Source organism: Plecotus auritus (assembly GCF_963455305.1).
Source record: "Plecotus auritus genome assembly, chromosome: 13".
NCBI lineage: Eukaryota > Metazoa > Chordata > Mammalia > Chiroptera > Vespertilionidae > Plecotus > Plecotus auritus.
In genome coordinates, this window is record NC_137779.1 from 16,511,508 (window position 1) to 16,534,247 (window position 22,740).

At 49.4% G+C, this 22,740-nt stretch overlaps 1 protein-coding gene across 9 annotated transcripts in view; it reads left to right on the forward strand.

Annotated features, from left to right (window-relative positions):
• Nucleotides 1-22,740, forward strand: part of PKNOX2 (PBX/knotted 1 homeobox 2) — a 309,668-nt gene that overhangs the window by 124,143 nt on the left and 162,785 nt on the right. For 8 of the 9 annotated variants that reach the window (XR_013959564.1, XM_080650408.1, XM_080650409.1 and 5 more), the window contains one exon: nt 8,777-8,846. The gene's annotated coding sequence lies outside the window, so the exon portion shown is untranslated. Of the gene's footprint in view, nt 1-4,253; nt 4,367-8,776; nt 8,847-22,740 lie in introns of those variants that run through there. The other variant, XM_080650411.1, reaches the window with a different exon arrangement.

Below are 22,740 nucleotides of genomic sequence, written 5' to 3' on the forward strand. Positions count from 1 at the left end.
AGATGGCTGAGGGTTTCATATAATTGAGTGCTTACTATGTGCCAGACACTGGGCTAGCTGAATACCTTCTATGTACTGCAGTAACGTATCCCATTTGACCTTCCTGGGTTGAGATACCTCCATTATAATATTTATAATGTGATATATAAATCAGATATATATGTTTATAGATTGCTTTCTCCATTAGAATGTGAGCTCCATAAAAGCAGGGACTGTTGTGTTTTCTTAGTTATTATATCTCTGATGCCAGGCACAGTGCCTGTTGCATATGCCCAAGACATTATTAAGTTATTATTAACTTAATGCTACATGGAGTAAATGGATGAACGAATGGATGGATGAATGAATGATTAAGCAAGGTACTGTGTCTACCTGCAAGAAGCTTACAGTCTGGTAGGAAGATAGACACACTAAAATTATAATGTAAGGCAAAATATAGGGGCCTTGTGGGGTGCATAACAATGTGTGAGGATGCCCAGAGTTGACCTAGGAAGTACCTTTGTGTCCTTGGCAGGTTATTCCCTCAACATTGATAAAAAGGCCCATGTCACTGAGGAGCTTTAAATCCATTTTCTCAGCAGTTCCCCCACAACATCATGCTGTGATATTATTATCACCAGTTTTCAGGGGGAGGAAACCAAGACGCAGAGAGATTCAGTAGCTTGTCCAAGGCCACACAGCTAGGACGCAAGGTGGATTTGAAGTCAGGTCTGGCTGCCTCTCAAGTCCAACCTCTTTGTCTTTCTCTTATCAATTATTTTTATTTTCTTTATTCAGTTTCTTTTCAAAAACTGCAAAAGTGGCTCACTGCAACCAGAAACAAGGCAAAGATATGCTAAAGATGGAGAGCTTTCATCCCTTGTCCCCGTTCTCCCATCGGCTCACTGTGAACACTCAGGCTGTTCCTTCCACTGCCTCTGTGCTCACACAAACACAGGCAAATGGTGAACTCATTCTTGAGTCTTCTCTGTTTTCACCAAATGGAATTCCACTGCACATGCCACTCTGCTCCTTACTTTTCTTACTTTGAGCATTATGGCCAGCTTGCGTTGCGAAAGAAACAGATCCAATTTGTTCTTACAGCATAGTCATACCCCAAGGTACTTGGCCATTCCCCACTTGGTGGGACATCCAGGCGTTTTTGCACATCTTCCTGCTGAAGATGCTGCCCCTTTGTCCTTATGCATTGCTGCTCTCCTCTATTGGATACATTCTCAAATGGGGGCTGCGCAAAGTATGTGTATTTTTAATTGTCATAGACACTATTATACTATCTTTCTCAAAACATAGTAGCAACCCAGTCATGCTTTTTTGTTATTGTTAATTCTCACCTGAGGATATTTTTCCTTTGATTTTTTTAGGGAGAGGGGAAGAGAAAGGGAAAGATATAGAGAAGCATCGATTGAGAGAAACACATCGATTGGTTGCTTCCTACACAAGTCCTAACCAGGGCCTGAGCCGGGGAGGAGCCTGCAACCAAGATATATACCCTTGACCGGAATTGAACCCGGTCTGCAGGCTGATGCTCTATCCACTGAGCCAAACTGGCTAGGGCTCCATTGACATTTTCATGTCTCCTCAAAGCCCAGTGCCTTTGGGCTCATCCCAGCCTCTTCTGACCTAGCTGGGACCCTACAGAAAGGTTGAGGGACTCCTCTTTCCTCTCTCACCCTGTGGCCACACGTGGGCCCTGGGCATTGCTCTGACCTCTCCCTCGGCCATTGACGACTGGCTGTCAGGGTACTGGGTTATGGCCCTAACTCTGATGGTCCTTGGGCAGACCACTCAACCATTCGGGTTATTGGTTTTTTCATTCACAAATGGAAGGAGGCTGGGTTAGCTAGATTAGCTGACCTTCCTGGGTTGAGATACCTCCAGAGCTGGCTCGCAGGTGGAGCACTGGGATCTGTCTGCTTTGGGGGAGGGGCACTGCAGAGAACATGAAACCCTCAGCCATCTTCCCTAAAAAGGCCTCTCTGCTGCCTCAACTGTTGGTTCTGCAAGGAAATCGTGTGAAAGGTGGGATTCTGGAGCCAGACTGAGTCAGACCCAGGTTAGACTCAGCTCAGCCGTGTACCAGCTTTGTGGCCTTGGGCAGCTTCCTTCGCCTTCTGCACCTTGATCCCCGGGTCTGTTAAGTGAGCAGAATAAAATGGCCCGATGCACCAGAGCCGTGCTGTCCAATACAGCTTTCCCCAGTGGAGGAAGTGGTCTCTATCTGAGCCCCCAGAGCGACAGCCACCAGCCACATGGGGCTGTCCAGCACTTGAAATGTGACTGGTGAGAGTAAAGGCTGAATTTTAAGTTTTATTCAACTTTAATAAGGATTTGAACTTAGAAAGCCACTTGTGGCTAGTGTGTACCTTACTGGACTGTGCAGCTATAGAGGATGAAAATGGGATACGTTACTGCAGTACATAGAAGGTGTTCAGCTAGCCCAGTGCCTGGCACATAGTAAGCACTCAACAAATGTTTGCTATTATTAGGTATTATGTGTCTTGCTTTCCAGCCCACCACCCATGGCTCTGTGACACCTCACACTGGCTGTCGCAGAGTCACTTGGGGGAGGGCGGGCGCGGGAGGTGTTGCAGCGGTGGTGCATGTCAGTAATGAGCCTTGCACTAAATGTTTCTGGTCTGCTACTTTCCCTGGAGGGTCATGTGAGCCCGAGTGGTATGTGGCCTGCTTTGCAAGTGATTAACATGGTGTAAGCAATCTACATGGAGAGAAAAACCCTCCGTTGGTATTCCATTATTCTATTAGAGTTTCAGAGCTGGGATTAAGTGGACATGATTTCTTCCTATGGGCCATTAATTTTGTTTTATTGCTGGTCTGATGGCCATTACCCTTTTTTGCCAATGCATTCCCCCATTAGGTTTGTACAATTAACAAAATATGTGCTGTTAGGGCTTTGATAGGAATAGTGGGATGGAAATAACCGGAGGGGGTGCAATACCACTGAGTTGGGGGTGGGAAGAGGCTGGACTTAGGGGTGGGGCCTCAGGAAGAAAGGGGGTGTGGCCTCTTTGTAGCCCTGCCCTGTAGCCCTGGGCATTCCTGGAGATCATCCCTGAGGCCCTGGCCTGCTCTCTCTGCCAGGAGTGGAGGAGTTGCCCGGGGGAGAGGGAAGGACACGGGTGGGCCTGCCTGGTGGCGATGGCCTTTCTCCAGATCCCCTCCTTCAGCCTCCAGCTGGGAACCGAGTGAGCTACCCTGCCTGACCCACCCATACTATCACCTTGAACCTGAAACTCCTCAGCAGGCAGCTTGCGTCAGCCTCCAGGTGTCTGGCCCTGTGACAGGAGAGACTCCGGGTGACGCTTTGCTTCTCTCTGTAGGTCACACAGGAGGGCCTGGGCCTGATTAAGGGGCAGCTGGTACTCAAGATCAATGATTGCCACATGGAAATGCAGGATTGGCCTCATCAGGTCATCCAGGTCTTTAAGAAAAGTTAGAAATCTGGATTTTTAAATGAGATTTCCCACTTTTTAGATGGTGGCAGAATTTACAAAAACACCGGACAGGGCAGAGTTCACCTGCGGGCTGCCAGCTGACCACCTCTGCCAGGCAATGAGGAGTCATTGAAGGGCATTAAGGACGAGTGGATGAGATCAAATGTGTGTTTCAGAGAGATCTCGGGTTGTTGGGAGGTGGTGGGTAGGTAAGGATGGGAAGAGGCTGGAGGCTGGACCAGTTAAGGGCCCAGGAGAAGAAAGGACGCTTGAGGCAGGTCAGTGACCTGGGATGGAAGGAGAGCAGTGACACTCCTGGTGAGAAAAAGCAAGTCTTACTCTTGATGTGTTCACACCTCAGAGGATGGCCACAGGGCCAGGCAGGCTGCCCTGTGAGCGGATCCTCTGGCCGCGGAGGGGTGGCCTCTGCAGGGGCCTTGCCGCCTGGGAGCCCACGCTGCTCTGTATGGAAGTCCTCCCGTCCTCACCGCCTTCTGTAAACAGGTTATGAGTGTCTCTCACTCCTTCTCCCAGTCAGGAAAATTATTAGGATTAGCCTGCCAGTGCCAACAGTCCTTTATAGGGTCTTCTGTACAGGTACAGCCCCAAGAACAGAGTCTTGGGTCTGGGCTGGGCCTGGAGAATATGACTTAGGCACTTTTTCCAGTATCTCTACAACTGGGTGCCCAGCGCTGCCTGTGGCCCAGGGGACTGAGGACGGGTGTGAATCAGCATCGGTTCTTCTGAGGAAGCCCATGCAATGCTGGCTGGGTTACTGTCTCAGAGCCCAGTGTTTGCTACCAGGTACTAAATTAATGACAGTCAGGACACAAGCCCACGTCTGTGATGCCCTGGTCTACTGCTCTCCACTTCAAACCATGGCTCATCTCTCTCCATCCTCCCAGCTAACCCAGGTGAGCTTCATGGTGCTTGCTCAGCTGTCCTTGAGTACGTGCTGCCTCCTATGGAGGTTTTCCTCTGTCCCTGTCCCCACCTCCTTTCCAAACAAACATGAGCATTCAATAACTCCCTCCTCATTTACCATTTAACGAATTTCCTCCTATTTATGTGACTGGTTAATCTCATTTATGGTTCCATTTTATTTCCATGGTGAGTAAAACAAGCCTTCATTTCAATTCTGGTTGCATTATTGCGTGGGTGCTTATCTGAAAGCCTTTACATGATTGCTCGCCTGCCAGGACCACAGAGCTGGCTTTGGAAAGGCCTAAAACCTCATGCACACAGATGATTCCCCAGCGTGGGTCCTGGGTCAGTGCCAGTCCAGGGAGACTTTCTGCTCATTCATGGTCATGAGGGCAAAACAAGGACAATGTGGAGAGGTTGCTTGTGCACATGTGTACATATGTATGCATCATACACATGTGCATGTATGTGTGAGAGGCAGGCACAGGCTGAAAATGCTTTCTATGATGCTCTACTCAACTCAAAGGATTGCTCTTTTTGCTTTCCTCACCTTTGGGGGGTTGAATTACTTAGTGAAATGATGGTGAAGAGACACTTAATATTTTGTCCATATGTAAGTTTGTCAGCTCTTTCAGTCTCCTGCTATTTGTGACATTGTGCTGATGGGTGAGACCTCATCCAGGAGACCACGCTCTGGAGCAGCTTCTCACCAATGCAGGATCCTCTATCCTGTGTGGAGAGCTCGCTATATCTGCGGAAGCCCAGCTCAGGTTTGGTTGATTCTGACTGCTAGAAACTTCTTTCTTATGTTGAATGGAAGACTGGCTTCCTCTAACATCCATCAGCTAGTCCTAATCCTACAGTCCAAAGGAGTGCAGTTTCTCTTGCATGGTTTCTTCAAATGTTTGGAGGACCACCATGTGGGAGAAAGGTTGCTGCTTTGCCAGGATTTCTAGGACCAAAGGCAGACAGTAGAGAGGGACAAATGAAAGGACAACTCTAGCTTCTTCCATATCTTCTACTTCACCGCTCCTAACGATGAAAATAGCAATAGCGATAGCTGACGTTCAGTGAGTGCTTATGTTGTGCAAGGAACTGCTGAGCACTTCACAGTATATGAAATCTTCAGTCCTCACAACTAATCTCAGAGGTAGAGCCCTTGTCAGCCCCATTTTACAGATGAAAAACTGAGGCACAGAGAAGTTGAGTAATTGCCCAAAGTCACACTGTAGTAAGGGCCAGAGCTGTGCAGCCTGATTCCAGAGCCTGCACTATTAACTACTGAATGTTTTACCGGTACTTTAACTACTAGATGCCTTCACCTATCTCTCTTCTACTCATCGCTCTCCAAGTTATTAAAATATGATGCCAGAATTGCACCAACAAACACAAAGTAAGGGACCATGTGCCCCTCGGTTGGACATGGTATGACTATTAATACACCTAAGATCATGATTAATGGGTTTGGCAATGGTACCACACCCTGGGCTCATCCTGAGCTTGCATTTGATTCAGCCCACTTTTTTAAAAAACCAGGTTATCTATGCTGTGTTTTTGCAATTGATTTTTGAATGTGAGAGTAGGATTTAGTGTATATATTCTTGTCAGAAATTTTCTACAATTCTGTAAAAAATAAAAATGGATTTTCATGTGGACATAATATAATTTAATGGTTTAGAGTGATGGAATTGTAGGCAGTTGTACGTTATCTTCAAAATTATTATATTTATTGCTGCCATGATGTTATTGTGCAAAAAGTAAAAACCGATAGAGGAAAGATTGACTTTTTAGTTTTGGCCCATCCTTTCAGCATGTTAAAAGCATTATAACACCCTTGAATCCATGTCTCTCGCATAGCAACCACCCCTCCCAGCTTTGCAGCATATGCACATGGCAAGTCTGCCATATCTTCTTCCAAGATGCTGGTATCTCCACAGCCAGTCCCAGGGGCAGGGATGAAGGCCCGCGCCCTGCAGTTCAGTTTGGAGACTTCCTGTACTGAGTCTAGTATGCTCAATAGCCACGTGACCATACTTTAAAGCAGTGGTTCTCAACCTTTCTAATGCCACGACCCTTTAATACAGTTCTTCATGTTGTGGTGACCCCCAACCATAAAATTATTTTCGTTGCTACTTCATAACTGTAATTTTGCTACTGTTATGAATCGTAATGTAAATATCTGTGTTTTTCGATGGTCTTAGGCTCTATAGCAGCGGTTCTCAACCTGTGGGTCACGACCCACAGGTTGAGAACCGCTAGCAGGGTCGCCTAAGACCATCGGAAAACAAAGATATTTACATTACGATTCATAACAGTAGCAAAATTACAGTTATGAAGTAGCAACGAAAATAATTTTATGGTTGGGGGTCACCACAACATGAGGAACTGTATTAAAGGGTCGTGGCATTAGAAAGGTTGAGAACCACTGCTTTAGAAGAATACAAGTTGAGCTCATTGCCAATCAGGGGCTGATTCTGAGTTGCTGGTTGTGGATTCTGGTTGGAATGAACAAAGTCCATCATTAAACATTTCTGAGAACCTGATGCATGCTGGGGATTCTGCTGGGTTCCAGGGCTATACAGACGTATAAGATGTAGCCCTCGTCCTCAGATCTGGTCTTGTCTCTGATGTCATGCAGATGGTGGTAGACAACCCCAGAGGAAGTGCCTCATTCTGGGGGACACCATCATGAACAAGGACATCTTCCTCCCATGGGCACATCACACTACCCGCCCCCCAGCCCCCTGTGCCTGAGTCTTCTACCTGAAATCCCACCTCTTCCAAGGAGCCTCTCTGTCTTAAATAGAAGGAAAATACTAAAGGTTGTGGAGATGGGGCAGGACTTCTCTTCATGTCATTTCCTTCTTGAAAAGCCTTCCGTGGTAACTTGGTGTGGTGACAGTAACTAGACCTGTGGTGATCACTGGGTAGGTATGTAGATGTCAAATCACTGTGCTGTACACCTAAAGCTAATGTAGTATTGTGTGTCAACTGTACTTTAATTAAAAATCAGAAACTTCAATGGCTCCGTGAGCTCACAGCCCAGCCTGGCCTCTCTGTCTGACACTCTAAGCCAGGGGTCCTCAAACTTTTTAAACAGGGGGCCAGTTCATTGTCCCTCAGACCGCTGGAGGGCCGGACTATAGTTTAAAAAAAAAAACTATGAACAAATTCCTATGCGCACTGCGGGCCCGGGACGAGTCGGCTGCTAAGCAGGACAGGTAGCGGCACCCGGCGGGCCGGATAAATGTCCTCGGCGGGCCGCATGTGGCCCGCGGGCCGTAGTTTGAGGACGCCTGCTAAGCTCTGGATGCTCCAGTCCAGCTGGCTCATTCAGTGTCAGTCCCTGCTCTGGACTCTCTCGGGCAAGCTGGCCTCTGCGCTGTCCCAGGGCTCTGCATGCTTCTTTCTTTCATCCTTGCTGGGATTGCTCCCCTTCCTTGGGATGCCCCCTCTCTTCCTTCCATCAGCCAACTCTCTCCTTTCCAATCCTCCAAGACCCCTGGAAACTTCCTTGAGTGCTTCATCTCTTTCCGACTTCATTTTTCTGTGGAGAGAGAATTATAGTCTCCACCACACAGCTCGGCACGGCCATATATATAGTCTTATCTGATGCTGTTTCATGTGGTTAATCTTATTCCCCCAATGATGCGGCGGCACTTTTATAACAGGACCCATGGATCTTATTCCTGCTGCACCTTGCGAGTGTAAATCACAGAGCAGACACCTGGTGATGCGTGCTGGGCTCTTCCTGTTCGTGTTCATGTTGCTTTACCTCAGAAAGAGAATAAAAAGCAGTCATGTTTTTGATCTTCCCAGACTTGCCCTATTATTTTCCACGCGCATTCTTTTCCTTGCAGCCCAACTGGACTCCGCACCTTTGTTTGAAAGTCCTCTCCTGCATCACCCTTCCCTATTCTTGCCATCAACAACACCATTAGTTTTGTTGTTTGTTTGCTTGCTTTTTGCAGCTTTCCCCACATAGACTACAAATTCCCGGGGGCTGCTCAGCTCTGTCCCCTGCCTGGGGTCTCCCATCAGACAGGAGGTGTCAGTAAATAATGATTGCCTCGGCCAGCTCAGGGCTCTCCACAGCCATGAGCCTCTCTTTCTCTGGGATTTCTATAGGGAAGGGGGTGGAACTCAAAGAAACTGAAGCCACAAGCAGGTAAGAGAGGGCGCTCCTGTGTCTTGGTCCTGGTTAGCTGTCTACAATCACCGTTTTGCACCAGGAGTGCCTTGCTCAGGAGACTTAACCACTCAGCACAGTGGGCACAGGGCTGCCAGGCTGGCTTTGCTCCTGGCAAGACCTCCTTCTGATTGTACTGTCATCCTCATCTTGGCTCTCACTCCCAGCAGAATCATACACGGTCTATAAAAATGTTTTCTTTCGTTGACAGGTGAAGTCTGGAGCAGGACTCTGAGGCTTTCTGTCCTCCATGCCACTCATCAGAAGAGGGACTGTGAACTGTAAGTAAATTTGATCGGCGTTTTCTGTGGTGACTCAATAAGGTTATGGGTTAAAGACCAGCCTTGAACCTGATCTTTAATAGCCATGCATTGTGCACAAGAAATCAACAATGGGATAGTCAGAACATAAACGGCGGTGGACCTCTCATTAGCTTAAGTCTGAATGTGACAACACAGCATTCTGTTTACTTAGACTATTGATGGTGCAGTGGATGGACATGCCGTGTTATGTGTGTCAGACGTGTCAGAGAGGGCAGCTCTTGGATTTGCAATACTGACCCAGGCTCCGGCCCCTTATTGTCTATGGAGTAAGCCTGGGGGTCAGAGATAGGAGGGCCTGGGCTGAGGTCATAGCCCTTGTTGTTACATCTGGTTATTTCTAGGGAGGGGTGAAGAAGGACAAGGAAATACCGCTGTCGCTTCCCTTCCATTACACAGTAACCTTCTACCTTATCCTTGTGCTTATTGGTCCATATTGGTTCTCCCACTTGGCAAGATTCACACACCTGTAGGACCCGGCCTCAGTCCAGCCTCCTCTGTGGAGCCTCCTTTGGTAGCTACAGCTGGACCCTTTTCTGCAATTCCGCTGCAGTCACATGCCGAGCATCCTCTGGCCCAGGCCGGGGGTCTGGGGCTCATCTGGGACTCCCACCTCTTCACGTCCTGCAGCCTTGTGCTGCGCCGAAGTTGTGAGCTGGGTCTGGGCTTCCCTGGCTCCCCAGCTTCTGCGCCCTGCTCTGGGGCTGCCGGGGCTGAAGCTGCTGCTGCGACTTTGATAGTACATTGGCTTCCAACCAGTCCATGGAATTATAAATGATTAACCGTTATCAGCACACATCTTCACCTCTGTGTAAAAATAGATTGACTGTAATGAGTATTTGAATAAATCATAAGAATGGCCGCCCTGCGATCATCTAACATCCTGCCGATGGCTGCCCGGTGAGTGAGCAGGGCGCCGGCCCTCCGCCTAATGGTCTGCGATTTAGTGCTGGTCGCCTCTGTGATTGACGGCCACGGCTCCCAGGGCACCTCCTCTCCAGCCCAGGGTCTGGAGTGGTTGGACCCCCAGGTCCAGGGGGTGGGGAAGGGCGCCTCCCTCATCCTGTTCCAGGAAAGCCTACCTAGGAGACAGGGCTGGGGTGAGGGAGCCAGAGCAGAAAGATAATGACCTCTGTGAGAATCGATGTCTCCTCGCACCGGAGGTTAGAGGGACCTCATAAGTCAAGTCAAGTACGCGAGGAGCAAGCTGAGCGTGAACCTTAATGAGAGCCAAGTATGGGGGGGTGGTGGGGGGATAGGTCTTCATGTTCTCTGCCTGTCCCTGCGGGCACCAGGCTCCCGGGCCACCCACACCCAGGGACACCTCCCTGGCAGGAATACAAGGAAAAACTGCAGGGAGCAACAAGGAAAAACTCGTTTCTTCAGGTCCCAGGACTCAGACACGGGAAGATTAAAATGATCTTTCACGTGTGGGGGGAAGAGGATGAGGAGAGGCAGGTTCAGAGGGCCTGGGACCAGCTGAGGAAGGAAAAGCCGGAAACTGTGGTGTCTCAGAGAGATGACCAGTGAAGGCTGTATTTGAGCGGGAAACAGCAAACATCCTAATTTAATCTCAGTGGTGTTCCAGTCCGTACGGCTGTGTAACAAACCACCCCCAAACTTAACAACTTAACAATGTTTATTATGCTCATATAACCCATGAGGCATGAGTTCAAATAGGACCCAGTAGGGACAGCTGGTTTCTATTCCATCAGGTCTGGGGTTCAGCTGGGGCAGATAAAAATCTGGGTGCTAGAATCATCTAAAGCAGTGGTCGGCAAACTGCGGCGCTTTGGCCCCTTGAGTGTGGCTCTTCCACAAAATACCACGTTGGGCACGTACATACAATGCGATTGAAACTTCGTGGCCCATGCGCAAAAGTCGGTTTTCGGCCTGGGCGAGTCTATTTTGAAGAAGTGGCGTTAGAACACTCAAGGGGCCAAAGAGCTGCATGTGGCTCGCGAGCCGCGGTTTGCCCACCACTGATCTAAAGCAAGCATGTCAAACTCAAAGGCTAACACGGGCCAAATAAACGTTTAAGTTTATGTGGGCTGCAAAAAAACAAAAAAGCTCCGATTTTCATAGAAACGTAGGTTTATTTTGATAGAGACATTCTGAATACAAAGGGCTGAAATAAATGAGTCGTTGTTAACATAAAATAATAGAACATTTTAATAAAAATTAATATTTTTTCTTGAACATTAGCTTACCAGACACTGAGTAACTGCACAAATTAATAAGCATAATGCAAATAAACCTATTTTTTCTTGTTCTCTGAAAGCGAAATAGTTCCTGTTGTGCACACCAAACAAGTCAGTCCAAGACTAATGACATGGCAGTCGGCTGCTAAAATATTCGCTGCTAGTATTAGTGGAGAGAAATGGTGTGCCTGCATGTAAGGCGCGTAGGGAAATGAATGCAAAACGATTATAGTAATCAGTCATTAGTGAACGTTGTAGTTCGTTATTAATAATTATGTATAATAGGATATTGTAAAAATTAAGCTACGAAATTTTTATTAAAACGTTTCTTACATACCGTTATATTGGCTGGGCCACAAAAATATTTGTTGTGAGCTGTGAGTTTGACATGCTTGATCTAAAGGCTCATAATTGGGGGTTGAATACTAGCCATTGCCTGAGACAGTAGCCGGACCACCATCAGGCTCATGTGTTTCTCTATGTAGCCTGGGCTTCCTCACAGTCTGGTGGCTGGATGGCAAGAGGGAGCCTCCCGAGAGAGTGAGAGCCAGGAGGAAGCTCTGTTGCCTTTGTGACCTACCCTCCGGAGGCAGGCAGTGTCACCTGCACCACAGTTTCTTCCCCGAGGCAGTTAGAGGCCATGAGGTTTAAGGACAGGACCATGGAACTCCGCCACCACGTCTCGCAGGGAGTCCAGCAGCGCATTGAAGAAGAGATGGGTGGGGAGGGGATGTGTGTTGTTGCAGCCGCCTTTGGGGAACACAGTCCACCACAACTTGTGTTTGTCGAGTCTGGCTCTATGTGGCCTCCTCTACTTTCAAGGACAGGCTAAAGAAACCCTTGCCTTAGATAATGAAACTGTCTCTTAACTCATAGACTTCAGGGTTTAAAGCCGCCTCTCCCCTCCCCAGACCCTGCTAGGCCTCCTCCCGAGGTGGGACTTCCTGAGGACATGAGGTGTCAGGAGGCCCTGCAGTTGGGGGAAGCCTCCACCTTGTAGTCCAGCTCTGCAAGAGTGGATCTGGTTGCAACCCACAGTTTGACGTGCCAGGTCTGGAGAGGGACCTAGACCTGTGACCAAGGGCTCCACAAGCCTTGAGCCCTTCATTCCCATCCAGGGCTCCCCACACCCCCAGCCTCATGGCCTTCCAAGCTGGGGTACATTCTAGCCAAAGATCAGGACTTAAGAGGCTGCCAGGGTGGTGCTGGGGACAGGGGGTTGGGGGGTAGGGTATGGGCAACCCTTCCTTCCTGCCCCAGCTCTGTTCTCTGTCTCCCTCCTTCCCTCCCACACACAATGTAATCCTTCAGCGGTGGGGAGTGGTCCTGAAGGACCTGGCTCCTTTCCATTGTCATTTTCCCAACACAGATGCAGCTAAATTTGGAAAATTATAGTGCCCTGGATGCCTGGTTGTGACTTAAGGGGATAGAAACAAATCTCAAGCAACTAAAGAGTGGACACCGAGCCAGTCCATTTCCCCAAAGGACCACGATCTGAGAGTGTCTAATGCAGAAAGGGAGGGACAGAGAAGAGAGGGGAAGGGAGGCTTGGTTTTGCTGGAAAGGTGCTGGCGTTTGGAGGGAGTCTTGGTGTCTTCCACAAGTCAGCTTGATAGTAATGTTAATAACCAACATTTATTGAGCACTTACTACATGCAGACACTAAGCTAGGCGCTTGACTGAATTTTCACATTGAACCCTTACTCTACTTTATGAGATACTGTTATTATCTTCATATTATGGAAAAGGTGGGGGCTCAGAGAACACCAGAAATATCCTGGTAAGCGACAGAGAAAGTTAGCGACAGAGTTGAAATCAAATTAGGAAACCACTTCATTGTGTGGCTCCAAGAACCTGGGTTTACTCTCCTATAAAATGGGGATGTCTGATTATGTCATAACCAGTGTCACCCCCAGTTCTGAGATTCTAAATATGCAGAAAAGATTCTGGGAACTTACTTAGGTATGTAAAGTGGGGCCTACTCTCTTGAACTGGATCTGTGGGAAGCATGTAAGGATTTTCTGTTCTCTCCTTCCCTCTTCTGGGAAACTCAGGTGAGGATACTAATGTTTCATTTGGGCACCTGAAGGAAGGAAACAAGTAAACACATAAAGATCATTTGCATCTTCAAGGCTCCAACTTGGGGGGAGGGGGCAGGTACGTTGAGTTTGAAGTCCAAAGCTGGGTTTGAAGCCCACCTGTGACTTATGATCCCGGGCACATCTCTTTGGTCTTCGATTCCTCATCTCTAGACTGAGAATGGGATTGTACACGCTTCCTGGGACTCTGTGGGACTAAATGAAATGACAGCCCTCGAGCCACTCCTGCACCCCATAGCTACCAGCATGGTTCAGTCACTCACCCACCCAGTGAACAAATAAAAGGTGGAGCTCGATGGTTGTTCCTCTCCATTTCTTCTGCCATAGATGGTCAAGAACCTTTCCTTTAACTGTACCCTCCGTAAAAGTTCACTCATAAACTATTGATATTTTAATAATACACATTAGCATCTTGCCCTTTGACGAATGAATATTGAATGAGCAATAAAGAGGCAAGAGTAGCCAGGTATAGTGCCGTGGGGAAGCTGGAATCATGAGTAGTTGTCAGGGGGAATGTCCCGTTCCAGGGCCCTGTGGCTCACCTCTCCCGCAGTTGCCCCAGGAAACAGCTCTTATAGGAACTCAGATTCCAGCCGAGCCCAGTCAGAGCAGGATTCGTCCTCCGTTTTCTCTCACTTGGCTGGAGGGAACTTGGGAGAAGGGAGAACAGGCCATTAAAGAGCTGCTAAAGGCAGGGACAGTTCACTCCTCCATGAAGTCCTTGGCTCTCCCCTCTACCTTTGCTACAGGTGCAGGCTTCTTCCTCATATTCTCTCTCCTGCTCCATAAATCAAAAGTCTGCAGACAGATTGTGTGCCCATAAGAAATCAGACAACAAGCTTACGAATAACTCACACTAGGCCCGCCCCCTCTCTCCTTTCTCACCAGGTCTTAATGGGCGCCTGTGCTTGGAGTGTGTGTTAAGGTTTATAAGACATCATTTCCTACCTTTCACAGCTCCTGCTCCCAGCCCTACTGCGGTGGCCTCCAGTTTGCCAGGGCCTCCATCTGGGCTGGGGTCCTCTAGTGTGCAGGGAACAGTGACAGGGGCTCTTCGTCGGTCCGGCTTAATTGGTGTGATTTAATGGTGTTGCTGGCAGATTCAGATTTATGCGACTTTCTGAGCTGCAAATCTGCTTTCTAAATGTAGTATTTTTGTGGAGTGGTAAAAAATAATGGCTGTTCTGTGATTCCTGCCTCCTGAGCTAGGAGATTGCAATTTACATTATGCAAATAGACATTATGCAATCAAGGCACTTTAGCAGGAATCTGGTGGCAGGGAGGCTGCTGATGAGATGCTGAGGACTGCAGACCCGACTGAAGGGGTTCTGGAAGGGGAGACAAACTGGGGAGGGGGCGGGTGGGAGGAGGCAGAGAAGGTTCCTCTGGCTCAAGGAAGCAAAGTGGAGCCTGCCGGGGAGATGGGCGCATCCAGGGAGCTGCCAATGCGACTCTCAATTAATGGCTTTGTTTAATCATACCTCCTGTCCAGAGGACTATTGTCTTACGGATAATTTCGTTTGCCTAACGAGATTTTGCTAATTAAATCTCCTTTCAGTTGGTGTGACTGTGCCTGCAGGAGAGGGGGCTATCTGGAGTCTTCTCCATAAACCTTTCTGGAGGGGTCCTGGGAAGGAGGCCTGGGAGATAGGGGAGGGAAGAGGAAGATGGAGGGAGAAACTCCTTGCTCTGATCAGGAGGACCAGAGAGGCGGGGAGCAGGGTTTGGAAACTGCAAGGTGGCTGCCACCACCCTCCTTGCCTTTCTTTCCTGCTTCCTGGACATCCAAACAGTCATAAATTCAGACAGCCTGAGGAATTCCCCCCATTTTTCTTTCTCTGTGGCTCCATTATCCCTTCTCAAGTTCTTCCCGAATCCCAGGAGGTGCTGAGGATTTCCAAGCATTGCTCCCAGTGACCCCAGCTATGTGTGGTGGGTGGAGGGGACCAGTGGTGATGCTGGAGATGGTGGGGATGTGGGAACCCCTCTCCTTGCATTTGCTGTTAGCTGGCCATTTCTCCAGTGATATTTGCATGAATCACAGAGAGAACATCTCCTCACATTCATTTATCATCAGCCAAGGATAGCCTCCTATGTTTGGAGGAGCCCAGCACTGTGCCTACAAGAGCTGGGGCCTAATGAGTGCTGTTGTATCTGACTGTGCCTGGCCTGTGCTCCATCATCCCCAGTGGTTCTTCACCATCCACAGCTTCCTGGGCCTGGGTGACTTGGGGCTTTGCAGCTCCACTCTTGTCTACTTGTCCAGTTTCATCTCCTACACCCTTGTTGCTCCCTCTTTCCTATTAGTTACAGACACTCAGACACACGGGCACTCTTCTACCCCTGACCCCCAAATACGCCGGTGCCCAAATGCTCTGCGTAGCTTCACACCTCAGTGCTTTTGCGCTGCTGTTTCCTCTGCCTGGAATCTCCTCTGCCTGGATAACCGCTCCACTTGTAATATCCAGCTCACGTACCTCCCGTGATCCTCCTTACAAAGCATCCCTCTTCCTGAAATGTGGCTGCACTCCTTTGTCCCATGTGTCATCATAGGACCCAGTTGTGGTTGTTTGTCTATCCAAGTTAAGGACTGAACCTTATTCTTCTCCTAATCCCAGTGCCTAGAATCCTGCTTGGCTATGACAGGCACCCTACAAGGTTGGTTGAATGAAGTGATGGATGAATAGACCAAGGAGAAGAGGATGGATGATAGGCTCTCTCTAGTGGGACCCAAACCCCAGGAGGGATGGTGGTTGGAGATCAGGAGCTGTGTGGAGTTGATGGACAGTCTTTTACCTTTACTGTTGCCTTTACTTGTGGGGTGGGAAGGCCCTGAATCCTTCTGTGTGCCAGGCCCTGTACCAGGTGAAAGTGTCTCCTGTCCCACATTCTCACATGGATCCTAAGGAGGGTGTTGTGTTTGCAGAGGGAACTGGGGCTCCTTTGTCCTTGTCAGAGGGCAGGGCAGTGTCCTGTAACTGGGCCCACTGCGGGGCCCCCAGGATCTACCCATAGCAGGTGAAACCTCCTATGCTTGCCCATCTCCGCCCGCACCCATTTACCCATTCCTCCATTCATCCACTCACCCATTCATCTATCTATCCATCCATCCACCCTTCCTTACCTAAGCCCCACCAGAAGTGTGTCATACACTTGCTGCCTGTGAGGCCGGATCTCACACGTGTGCTGGAGTCCCTGTGTCTGGGTTTGTGTGCTGGGGAATGGGGCAGAGCTCAGGCCCCACAGAGTGACGTGTGGTGGCCAGTTCTGGACTCTTACCCAGGTAGTGGTGCAGACAACAGGAGTGGAGGAGTATGTGTTCCATGCTGGGGGCATGGGGACAGCCCGGGAGAACAACTCAGACCTCCGTGTATAATAAGGGTGTGTATGCAATGTGTCTCTATCATATGTGCATGTGCAGGCTGCGGGGTGTGTGTGTGTGTGTGTGTGTGTGTGTGTGTGTGTGTGTGTGTATGAGAGAGAGAGAGAGAGAGAGAGAGAGAGAGAGAGAGAGAGAGAGACTGAGGCAGTGTTTGAAGAGAGTAGCTTTGTGGTTTTGTTGGGTCCTGAGTTTTGGTGCTTTGCTTTTTGCCCTGGCATTTTCCCTTTGGTCCATGTGCATCTGTCAGTGGCTGCCCCTTCATCTTAACATCCCCACCATGCCATGCTCTGAGTGTGAAGTATTTCTTAATACATAGTAGGTGCTCACAAATACTCCGTGATGCACGAAATGATTGATTGAATGAATGGAGTGAGTGGACAAGCATAACTTTGGGGCCACACTTGAGTTTGAGTGCTAGTGCTGTAATTTTCCTTTGGGAACTTGAATACTAATACCACCTATTCTAGCTTTCTCAGAGGGCTGTTGGTGGAAGATTATAGGAGATATGTGAGAGTTTTTTATAAACTATAAAGCACCACACAAGTATGAGAGGTTATTATTATAATGATCATTACACTTGAAGTGATCATTGTGTTTGAAAATTAGGGATTCTGTTTTTAGGAATATAAAATCATCAGGCCTGATTTGAACTCTGAGGCTTACAGAGCAATCATTATAGAAGCTGATTCCAGATCTGCCCAACTATGGAAACTTTGGGGCCGCGGTGGGTGGGAAGGCTGGTGGAAGTAGGCCCACCTTCATGCGGCCACCTGTCCCCATGTGGCCCAGGTGGATGGTCTCTCCTGAGGTTCTGCAATTGCCTAGACTTCTGTGCCTCATCATCTCTGCTGAAATCCTTTCCCCCATTCCTCTCTCTGCCAAGTTGGTGCACTGTCCCCTTCCAGGTTACCATGCATGCCTCCCTGAGGGCACTTATCACAGAACTGCTCATGCCTGCCTCCCTCCCTCGCCACAGCACACCTCAGGCAGGTACTGAGGATGAATGGGTGGATGGGGAACTGCCAAGGGAAGGGTGGAAGTTTTCTAGATGCCCAGGATTGAGCTTTGAGGCACCCTAAGCTGTAGGGGAAGGTGAGGAAGAAGAAGCTTCAGGGAACTTAGCACTGCCAATGCCCCCAAACTTCTGAGAGATATTTCTCACCTTCCCGCATGCCCAGAAGGTCAAATCAGCTGATCTTCCCGGGGTCACTGGGCCTGGGACTCCAATCCCATGTGGGTGGGCAACTGGCCGTCAGCCAGATGGCAGTGAGGCCTGCAGGTTGGAGCTGAGGACAGGGAGACTCTGCCTGTTGCTGACCCCCACAGGTGAGCAGTTACCCACCTGGGGAAGCAGGTGCTGCTTCCTTCCCTCCCAGCCCCTCCAGATTCTCTCTTTGAGCGGGCCCAGCTGGTGGGGAATCTGCTGGAAGCCCTCACAGGGACCAGCTCCCTTGCCTCAGCCCTGGGTTTGGAGGCATCTTGTCCCCACCCTGTTCATGGCGTCCCCCAACCCCCTCCGCTCCCCGCTACTCTCCCGGAGCCCCAGGCAGCCACAGCAGTGCCAGAGGCTGGCAGGCTTTTCATTACTGAATGCACTGAACCTGTTTGTGAGTGTTTTGCAAAGTGTTTAATCCAAGGTGTTCCCTCAATTAAATTAGTGCAAACATCTGTGTCCCACATCCACCTCCATTTGCATTCTGTGCCATTTATTACAGCGGGAAATGGGAGCCACCTTAGGAATACTTAGGACCGAATTAGGCTAGGGGGGTGGGGCACCTGGGGGGTGCCTGAGAGGTTGGTCTACAAGACGGATCCCTCTCCGGGCTGGCACTTGTGGTGCAGCCACTCTCTGGCGCAGGAGACCATGAGAGGGACTGTGTCCGGGCTCAAGACCACCCGGTCTTGTCAGAGAGGGCGGGTGAGTTTAATACCCCTGACTCGCACCTGGGCCCCAGTACCTGCAGAGGCAGGAGGATTTCACTGCTGTTGTTTTCATAACTTTAAACCCAATTTTTAAAAAAGTGTCACACTCACGTGACCCACCTGGATCTCTCCCTGGGGGAGCCCTTTCCTGGTGGAGGCTGGGCTTTGTCATCATGAACCTGCTCAGCCATGGTGACGGCTGGGCATGGGCAGCAGCTCTCTTCCTCTTCCCTGTGAGCCCCACGGCTGGCAGGGCACTAACCTAGGGGACCAAAGAGGAGAACCAGTGTCAGCGGTGTGACAGCCACAGCACTCAGCGCTCCTCATGCATTAGCAGCCTCCCACCAACCCCCGGAGACAGGTCCTCTCCCAGCACAGCTCAGGGAGCCAGACTCAATCTGAAGGTTACGCAACGCACTCCTGGTTCCACAGCCAGGAAGAGGAGCAGTGGGATTTGAACTCAGGTCCACACGGCTTCCACTGCGCTTGGACTTCTTTCTCAGATGAAGCAGTTGGTATTGGTGTTGAATCGGGGACATTGCCACTAGGATGGCGAAGCCTGCGGTCCCCAGGGTCTAGGATAGGGTGTCAGCTTGCAGGTGACTCACTGGAGGGAAGGGATTCCTGGCTTTTGTGGGTGGAGCAGGGAGGCAAAGGGGAAGTGAGTGAGGAAGAGGCTCATGGGATGCTCAAGGACCTTAGATCACAGAATTCCTCAGCACTGAGCGGGGAAACTGAGGTTCAATGAGGCATCAGCTTGCCTGGGGTCACCGAGGGGTTAGTGGTAGAGGCTAGACTGGACCCCAGGGCTCTCAACTCCTGGGAGGAAAGCAATGTCAGGGCTAGGGAGGGCTCAGGGGTTTTGTGGGGTGGGTGCTGGCTTTCTAGATGCAAAATGTATCAAGGCTGGAGCAAAGAGCAGGGTGAGGAGGGATGGGAGGCTGCTGTGGGCTCGTCTACTGAGGGTCTTTCTGAGATGCCCTTACGAGAGAGCCTTCCAGGGAGGACTGCTGGCATTTCCAGCCTGGGCCCTGGGCAGGTCCTCACCAACTCTAGGTTTCTCTAGGGATGTTGGGGGTGGGGGGAGGTGGCAGTGGAACATGAGGCGATGGGAGGGGATTCTGAATCTGGGGCTGTACACCACCTGCTGGTGTCCATCTCTGCCTTGCCCTCCCATCTGCCCGGTGGAAGCATCAGGAGAAGGGAGTGCAGTGATTTGAGCACCAATCCTGCTCTCCCACGTCCTCCCCTAATGAGAGAGGACCATGTCTTAGCCTTGGTTTCATTGGTTAAAGAGTAGGAGCAGTCTCATCTTACAGGAGGTTGGGAAAATTGAAGGAATAATGGGCATGCTTGACGCTGCTTTAGGAGTCAGAACACTGTTGCTAGTTTTCCTTTCTGTCCACAGATCTGCCTACCTCCCCTTGAGACCCAGTGCCTGCTTCTGGATATCGAGGGGCAGGTGGTCTCCCGACAAGATGATGGGCAGCACCCCCATCTCAGCTCTTCCTCCTCCCTCTTCTCTTCCTTCCCTCTCTCATCAGATTTAATAACTGCATCTCCACATGTGGCCCTGCCTGGGGCTTTGTAAGAATGAATTGCTTATCCCAGCTCTTACTTCCGAGAATCAACACGTTAATAAGCACTGACTGTGTGTAGTACCCAGCTCTAGGCACAGCGGGGTGAGCTGAGAGTGACCTCCGGGCTTCTTGTCTCCTCCCAGGGATCCGAGGGTTCCTGCTTTCTTTGGATTTGCTGGGTCCTAGGACGCTCTGTCTTTACTAGCAGGATTTGGGGTTCTGTACCTTTGTGCCTCTCTGCTTCTCCGTGTGAGGTTCTCTTTGCCTAGAATGCCCTTCATCCCCCTTGTTTACCTGGTTAGAGCTCATTTCTGGGTGATGTGTAGTCTGTGACCACATCGCAGCTAGGGGGTTATTTTTCTTGAGCTCCTGGTGCACCTTGGTCATCTTACTGTGACTGTTTATCACGCTGTAATGTCTTTACTAGAGATGCGTCGCCCAAGTAAAAGAGTCCAGGTAAAGAGTTCAGAGTGTAGCTTCCTATACCCAGCATGGGCCCCGGGGTTACCTGCTCTGCCTTGCCTGGAGGCCAGATCATTTTCGGTCCATCCCTAGCAGAACAGAAGGCCTGTTACTAGAATGCCTTCCTTTCCTGTTAGTCATTGGCATGTAATAAATGCTTGTCTTCAGTGAAAAAGAAGGACCTCTTACCCTCCGAGGCAGCATGGAGGGACCTGGAAAGTATTATGCTAAGCGAAATAAGCCACTCAGAGAAAGACAAGTATCACATGATCTCACTCATATGTGGAATCTAATAAACAAAATAAATTGATGAACAAAATAGATCCAGAGACATAAAAATATAGAAGAGACTGGGGAATCTCAGAGGGAAGGTTGGGGAGGATGGGCAGGTAGGAAGTGATCAACCAAAGAACGTGCATGCGTGTGTGTGTGTGTGTGTGTGTGTGTGTGTGTATCCCCCATGGACACAAACAATAGGCTCTAGTTTCCGGGGTGTTCATTCCCAGAGCATGTCCCTGCCTCTTTTATTTGCAATTCTAGTAAGTATTTTCTCCCTCCCACTGGCCTTGGGATGGGATCTCCAGATGGAGCCAAGGACAGTCAGAGAAGAATGACCCCCTTAATTCACTGTGCCTGTGTCTTTGCCACAGACATTTCCTCTTCCTGAAAAGTCTTTCTTCTCCCTCTGCACAGCCAAGCCCTGCCCATCCTCCCTGATCCCATGCCACCTCTTCCACAAATCCAAGATCCCTCTGCAAAAGCAGTTTCTCCTCCCAGAGCATCTGGCCTGAATCTCCAACACTGGCCAGCGTCCACCTACATCCCAAGTGTATCTGCGTCAGTCCTCTTCCATGCAACTGGTCAGTGCAGGGCCCGTGGCTGATGGTTCTGTCACCCTCACTGCACCTGGATGGCACCTGGTGGAATTTATAGTACATGCGTTCTGAATGAATGAATGGGACTACTACTGGCTTCTCTCAGAGGGAGGTATCTGGGTTCTTCTCCCATCCTCTGCTTGGACTTCTCTGTCCCAGTGCTCTGATGGACCTGGAGGCACATTTGTCACCAGTCACTGGAAACTGGGTGCTGTGGCCAACAGAAGAAAAACAGGTGTTAAATTCTGTTTCGTATAACTGAGCAGACTGGAATTACTTCTGTGGGGCAGGCCTGTCAAGTCTCAGGAAACCGATACTCTACATGCAAAGTCTCCAAAACAGAGTAAGCAAGATGGGCCATTGGAATAAGAGAAGAAAACATTACAACTTCATATATTTGTATTTTTTATCTCATTCTTGTTAGATTTCTACTGTTGACTGTGTTCCGTAAGAACCAGCATGCATTGGTAGAACAATATGTCTAATATATACACACACACATGCATGTTTCATATGTATATATTGAAGGTGTATTAAAATTTTTTCTGTTAGGGTTGTAAACTCAACTGAGGACCAAGGAGTTGGGCCACTGCCCACTGTTTAGGAGGTGAGACAACAGTTATTTGTTAGTGTCTCCAGACAAACATCCCACCCCCTAGTGTGGCCTCACCTCCTGCCCAAAGCTTTACACCCTGAATCTGGCTACGCAGCAAATTCTTTAGGGAAAGGAACTTGGGATCCTATGCCCCTGTGAGTGTCCAGGTGTGGCACACTGTAGGCACTCAGTAAATCGAGTGTGACTTGGATTATATTTATTTGAATTGATTGAGACTATCTGAGAATCTTTTAAAGCTTTAAAATTTGACTTTGACTTAACTCCCAATTGTCTACTCCAGACAGTACACAATGTATTTACTAGAGACCCATTATGCAACAAAAAAATATGTCTGCTGTGTACCACGTTGTGAGCTAGGTATGGGTGACAAATCCGAGGTCCCCAACCTCAAATTACTTACATTCCTTTCCCTCAAAAGCAACTAAACAAAAGCCAACCAAACGAGAAATCTTCTTAACGTAAGTCAGCACTCCCTGTTCACTGGGGTAATTTTGAAACAACCAGGCCTGGTCCCATTTCCTCTGCACTTGCTCCGGCTAGTGCTCCCAGCCTCTGAGGGAGACAGACCCACCAACACAGTCATGTTCCAGGAGCTGTGCTAGACCCTGGCGGGCGTGGCCAGCCCAGAACAAGCAGCGTGTGGTTAGCATCCCTGGGGCATTGCAGTGGGTCACGAGTGATTCGTATATAAATGATGCTTAGGCTGAGTCTCTCAGC